A 6,012-nucleotide genomic window follows, 5' to 3' on the forward strand; every position below is an offset into this window, starting at 1 on the left:
AATCAACTTTATGATACATACATATATATATGTATTTATATATATATATATATATATATATATATATATATATATATATATATATATATATATATTAAAGTTGATTTAAAAATATGTCACTCAGTGGGCACAGCTTTCAGGGTTAGGGCATGGAACTACGGCAAGCCAAATTAATACAATGACATTTCTAGTTCTCATCCTGAGAGCAAAAATTACTAGACTGTTCACTTGTGTTCAATTGTTAAACTAGGTGTGTGTGTGTGTGTGTATGCTTGTATGCCTGCATTCGATTGTGCAGATCAGAAGTTGGCACCAGGTGTCTCTCATTCTCTGAACCTCACTGGTTCAGCTAGACTGGCCGGCCAGAAAGTCGTAGGCATTCTCCTGCCTCCACCTCCCCAGTTCTGGGATGACAGGTAATGGCACACAAGTGTGCAAGGGAGCGCACACACACACACACACACACACACACACTTAAGACAAACTAAGTATTTTAAAGAAGGAAACAAGGAGTGCCAGGGAGGATGGAGGCTGCAGGAGAGAATCCTCGTGCCATGCTGACAGCACTGAAATCTGGCACGGTCTCTACAGAGACTAGAATAGCAGTTCCTGAAAAGCACTGGAGTCAATGCTGCTACGTGGCCCAGCTGGCCATTTCTGGGTATATACTCAAAGGAATCCAGTCAGCCCACCACAGAGATACTTAAACATTTATGCTCATTACTGCAGTATTCACAACAGGCAAGATATGGAACAGCTTAAATGACTAGCAACAGATGAATAGATGAAGAAGAATAGATAAAGAATAGATAAGATTTATATACATACATACACACACACCACAACACACACATTCAATTAGAAAATGAATGAGATTATGTCATTTTCAGGAAAATGGATGGAACTGGCCGTCACCCCATTAGCAGAACCCGGAAGCCTAAGGCAGCAGACTCTCGAGTTTGAGGCCAACCTGGACAACATAGTAAGTGTGAAAACAAACAATGAGACTGGAAAGATGAGTCAGAGGTTAAGAGCGCTTGTCGCTCTTGCTAACGATGAGCATCTAATCTCTCTTATCCACGTCAGGCTGCTCACAACTACACTTCCACCTTCGGGGATTCAACTCCATCTTCTGGCCTATGATCTGGCACTAACCAAATAAATACCTACTATGTGTGCCAGGCTGGCCTATGACCCAGCACTGACCAAGTACCTACTATGTGTTCCAGGCTGGCCTATGACCCAGCACTGACCAAGTACCTACTATGTGTTCTAGGCTGGCATATGACCCAGCTTTGACCAAGTACCTACTATGTGTGTCAGGCTGACATATGACACAACACTGATCACATACTACTATGTGTACCAGGTCTGCTCGGAAAATTCTCAGGAAAAAAAATTAAGCATCACAATCTTATCAAATATTATTGCCATTTGGTTTTTAAGGTATAGTTTTATTTTAATTATGCATGTGTGTGGTAGAGGGCTGAGGTATGTACCTGTGGAAACAAATGCCCTCAGAAGCCAGGCAAGGGCATCAGGTGCCTTGAAGCTGGAGTTATAATCAGTTCTGAGCTGCCTGCTAGAGGTGCTGGGAACTGAACTCTGGTCCCTTGCAGGAGCAGGACACACTTCTGTGTCGCTGAGCCATCTCTGCAGCCCCCAAGCACAGTCCTCCCACTCTACAGAAGAGGGTTGTGCTGTGTAGATTATGCAGTGATACTTTCTGGTGTTAAGATGGTGTGGGAAGCCACATGTGCCGTTGCAGAGTGGCACTGACTACTGCTGGCCACCACGCATAAGATTGGACAAACAACCAATGTGTACATATGCAGTAAAGTTTTTTGCAAAGACACTGCCTGGCCCAGGCATGATAATGAGGTTCTGTAAGGTACTGAGAGTATAACCAATCAGATGTGAGACATGCAAATGAGGTATGATAATGAGGTTCTGTAAGGTACTGAGAGAGAGTAGCCAATCAGATGAGGAACATGCAAATGAGGCTTAGTGCATAACCAATCCGGGTGTGAGACACGCCCCTCCTAGGCCTATAAAAGCAGCACCAGTTCTGGGCTCGAAGTCTTTTCGCCTCTACAATCAAGCTCTCCCAATAAACGTGTGCAGAAGGATCCTGTTGCAGCGTCGTTCTTCCTGGCCAGTCGAGCGCGCGCAAGAAGATGGTTAGGATCTGAGCCTTTGAAACAATTTTTTTTTTCAAATGATATATTCTGATCATACCTTTTGTCTCCCCCAGCTCCTCCTTGTGGTCCTCCCTACAGTCCTCCCAATGGTCCTCCCCACCCACTCAACACCATGTCCTTTTATGTTTCATTTTTCTTCCTTTCCCTTCCTTCCTTCCTTTCCTTCCTCCTCCTCCTCCTCCTCCTCCTTCTCCTCCTCCTGCTCCTCCTCCTCCTCCTTCTCCTCCTCCTCCTGCTCCTGCTCCTGCTCCTCCTCCTGCTCCTGCTCCTCCTCCTCCTCCTGCTCCTGCTCCTCCTCCTGCTCCTGCTCCTCCTGCTCCTGCTCCTGCTCCTCCTCCTGCTCCTCCTGCTCCTGCTCCTCCTCCTCCTCGTCCTCCTGCTCCTGCTCCTCCTCCTCCTCCTGCTCCTGCTCCTCCTCCTCCTGCTCCTCCTACTCCTCCTCCTCCTCCTGCTCCTGCTCCTGCTCCTCCTCCTGCTCCTGCTCCTGCTCCTCCTGCTCCTCCTGCTCCTCCTGCTCCTCCTCCTCCTCCTGCTCCTGCTCCTCCTCCTGCTCCTCCTCCTGCTCCTCCTCCTCCTGCTCCTGCTCCTCCTCCTCCTCCTGCTCCTGCTCCTCCTCCTGCTCCTGCTCCTCCTCCTGCTCCTGCTCCTCCTCCTCCTCCTCCTCCTGCTCCTCCTCCTGCTCCTGCTCCTCCTCCTGCTCCTCCTCCTGCTCCTCCTCCTGCTCCTGCTCCTCCTCCTCCTCCTGCTCCTGCTCCTCCTCCTGCTCCTGCTCCTGCTCCTGCTCCTGCTCCTGCTCCTGCTCCTCCTCCTCCTCCTCCTCCTCCTCCTGCTCCTCCTGCTCCTCCTCCTCCTTCTCTTCCTCCTTCTTCTTGAGCCAGGATTTCTCTCTGTAGCCCTGGCTGTCCTGGAACTCACTCTGTAGACCAGGCTACCCTCGAACTCAGAGATCTGCCTGCCTCTGCCTCCCGAGTGCTGAGATGACAGGTGTGCGCCATTAACTCCTAGCATTTCTTCGTTGCTTTTTAAACTAAACAAAAACAAGAATCACACACAACCCCACAACCCCCAAAATCCCACAAAACAAAGACTAAAATTTACAAGTAGAAAAACACAATAAGACAAAAAATACCCAAAGTAAAATACAACTGAAAGTCTACAAAAATACTGCTGAGCTCATTTTGTGCTGGGTTAACTCTCCGGGCACTCGGTCTGCCCTGAAGTGTGGTTGATCGAGCCAGTGAGATTAAGTGAAGACTAATTTTTCCTTTGCTAGTTGGTATCAGTTGCAGATACTTTCCGGGTCGGGAGTTGGGGTCCATGTCCCCCTCTAAGTGCTAGGACTCAGTCTGGCTTGAGCCTGCTCAGGGTCTGTGCATGCTGCCACCGTCTCTGTGAGTGCAGATGTGTGTCAGTTCTGTTGTGTCTGGGTGAGGCGCTTCCTTTTTAAATTCATGATCCCTGTTACTCCAGCAACTCTCTATGATGCTCCATGTCAGCATTGCAGTACCGTCTGTCCATTCATCCCAGCTAGTAAATATTTATAAAAATCAGTGTGCACAGCACTGGCCCAGAAGATGCAGGAACGCCCAAGGGATGCTTGTAATCTCCTAGGCAGAGAAATGAACACTCTTGTATCATTCAACCACCTGCTCTTCCCTAGGAGTACAGGCCGGGAGAAACGAATTGTCACAGCCATTGTTATCACAATCAAGTTTGAAACATTGTTATCTTTCTGAAAGATAGCCTTTATCGATTTCCAAATTGATAAATTCCAAACTTTAACACAGATGGAGGAGGGAGGGAGAGAGGGAGAGAAGAAGGGAGGGATGGGGAAAAAGAGACAGAGACACAGAGAGAGAGACAGAGAGCGAGAGCAATCAATACATTTTCTGCCTCTATAGTTCACCTATTGTGGACATTTCACATTAACAAGCTTATATGGTTTTGTTTTGTTTTGTTTTTTTTTTTTTTTTTTTTTTTGTGCCTGGCTTTCTTCATCCAGGATAACAGGCTCAGGGGTCAACTATAAGTAATCATATATCCATGAATACTTCATCTCTTTTTATGGCACAACTTTCCAAAGACACTAGCAACCATTGAACAGTATACGCATAGTGGGCAGGTTTATGTCCTGTGGACTACACATAAGGGAAGCTGTCTCAAAAACAAAATCTGGGCAGGCACGGTAGCTTGCACCTGCAGTCAAGGGCACAGGAGGCTGAAGAAGGAAGACAGAGAGTTTGAGGCCAGTCTGGGCTATTTAGAAAGATCCTGTCTCAAACAAAGCAACAAATGAACCAACCACAAACCCTCAAACGGCTCCATACCTGAAAAAAGGGTGGTGTCTGTTTATTCTCTGACTCAGCCCAACTTCTAAAGTGCCCTTTTCGGATGTAGTTTCTTATTTTCTTAGCTGATTCATTTTGATGTTTATTTTTGAGAAATTCAGGACATTGTCAGAGAAAACAAAAGATTCGCGGGAGATTCGTGGGAAGCAGCAGCTCCTAGAATGACTCTTCTGTGAGCTGTGTTCACAGTCTCTGAACAACTTTACCTCTGGGGAATGAGATTCCCAAGCTCTTATCACTTCTGCTCCCTATTTAAAAAAAAAATGCTCACAGCCAGGAGTTGTGTTGCATACCTGGGATCCCAGCACTCAAGAGACTGAGGCAGGTGAATCAAAGTTCAAGGCTAGCCTGGGCTGCAGAGTAAGTTCCAGACCAACCTAGGCAACACGAGAACCTGTCTCCAAACATAAATAAGTTATCAAGTAAACAGATGAATGACATATTTACGGGATTTTAAAAGTGAAATCATACAGAGGCTCTGAAGCCTGAGAATAATCACTGGTATTTGCATTTAAGGAAGGGGTAAAGTTTTGCAACTAAGTTTAAGCAAACTAAAAAGCGCCCTAACTTTTCATTGTGTAGACATGAGCAAACTCTGACTTTATTCCCGGATCTATGCAAGCTTCAGGAAGTGGGTCTGGCAGAGGAGCCAGCTCGTGAGCAGTGAAGTAGACAGCTCGGGACTTTACATTAACTTATACAGCTGAAATGGAGTGGTCAGGGTGAGAGGACCATGCGCCAGGCCAAACAGAGAACAGGGGCCTCTGTGGTATGCAGGGAAATGTCAAATCATTTCAGAGATGGGGGAGGGGAGAGAGAGGGAGAGAGGGGGAGGAAAGGAGGGAGAGAGAGGGTGGAAAGGAGGGAGAGAGAATATTCTTTGAAAGACTTAATGTTATTAACTAGTACGGATGTATTTGTATGAATGTTCACCATAGGAGCTAAGTAGTGGTGGCACACGCCTTTAATCCCAGCACTTGGGAGGCAGAGGCAGGCGGATTTCTGAGTTCGAGGTCAGCCTGGTCTACAGAGTGAGTTCCAGGACAGCCAGGGCTCCACAGAGAAACCCTGTCTCGAAAAAAAACAAAAACAGAAAACCCACCAACCCCACCCCCACCCCCCCCAAAAGTACACCATATGTGTTCATGCCTGTGATGGCCAGAAGAGGGCACCAGATCCCCTGGAAAGGGGTGTCAAGTGCTCTTAACCTCTGAGTCATCTCTCCACTTAGAAATCATATAATGGGGCCAGTGAGAGGGCTCAGAGGATAAAGGTGCTTGCTACCAAATCTGAGCTCAATCCCCTGAACATACATGGTGCCAGGGCCCACATGGTATGGGAGAGAACCTGACACCCACAAATTATCCTCTGACATCCACACATGTACCATAGTATGTGTGTGGGTGCCTGTATGTGCCTGTGCGTGTGCATGTGCACACACACAAATAGATAGATAGATAGAT

The sequence above is a fragment of the Mus musculus genome, chromosome 8 (genome assembly GCF_000001635.26).
Source record: "Mus musculus strain C57BL/6J chromosome 8, GRCm38.p6 C57BL/6J".
Classification (NCBI taxonomy): domain Eukaryota; kingdom Metazoa; phylum Chordata; class Mammalia; order Rodentia; family Muridae; genus Mus; species Mus musculus.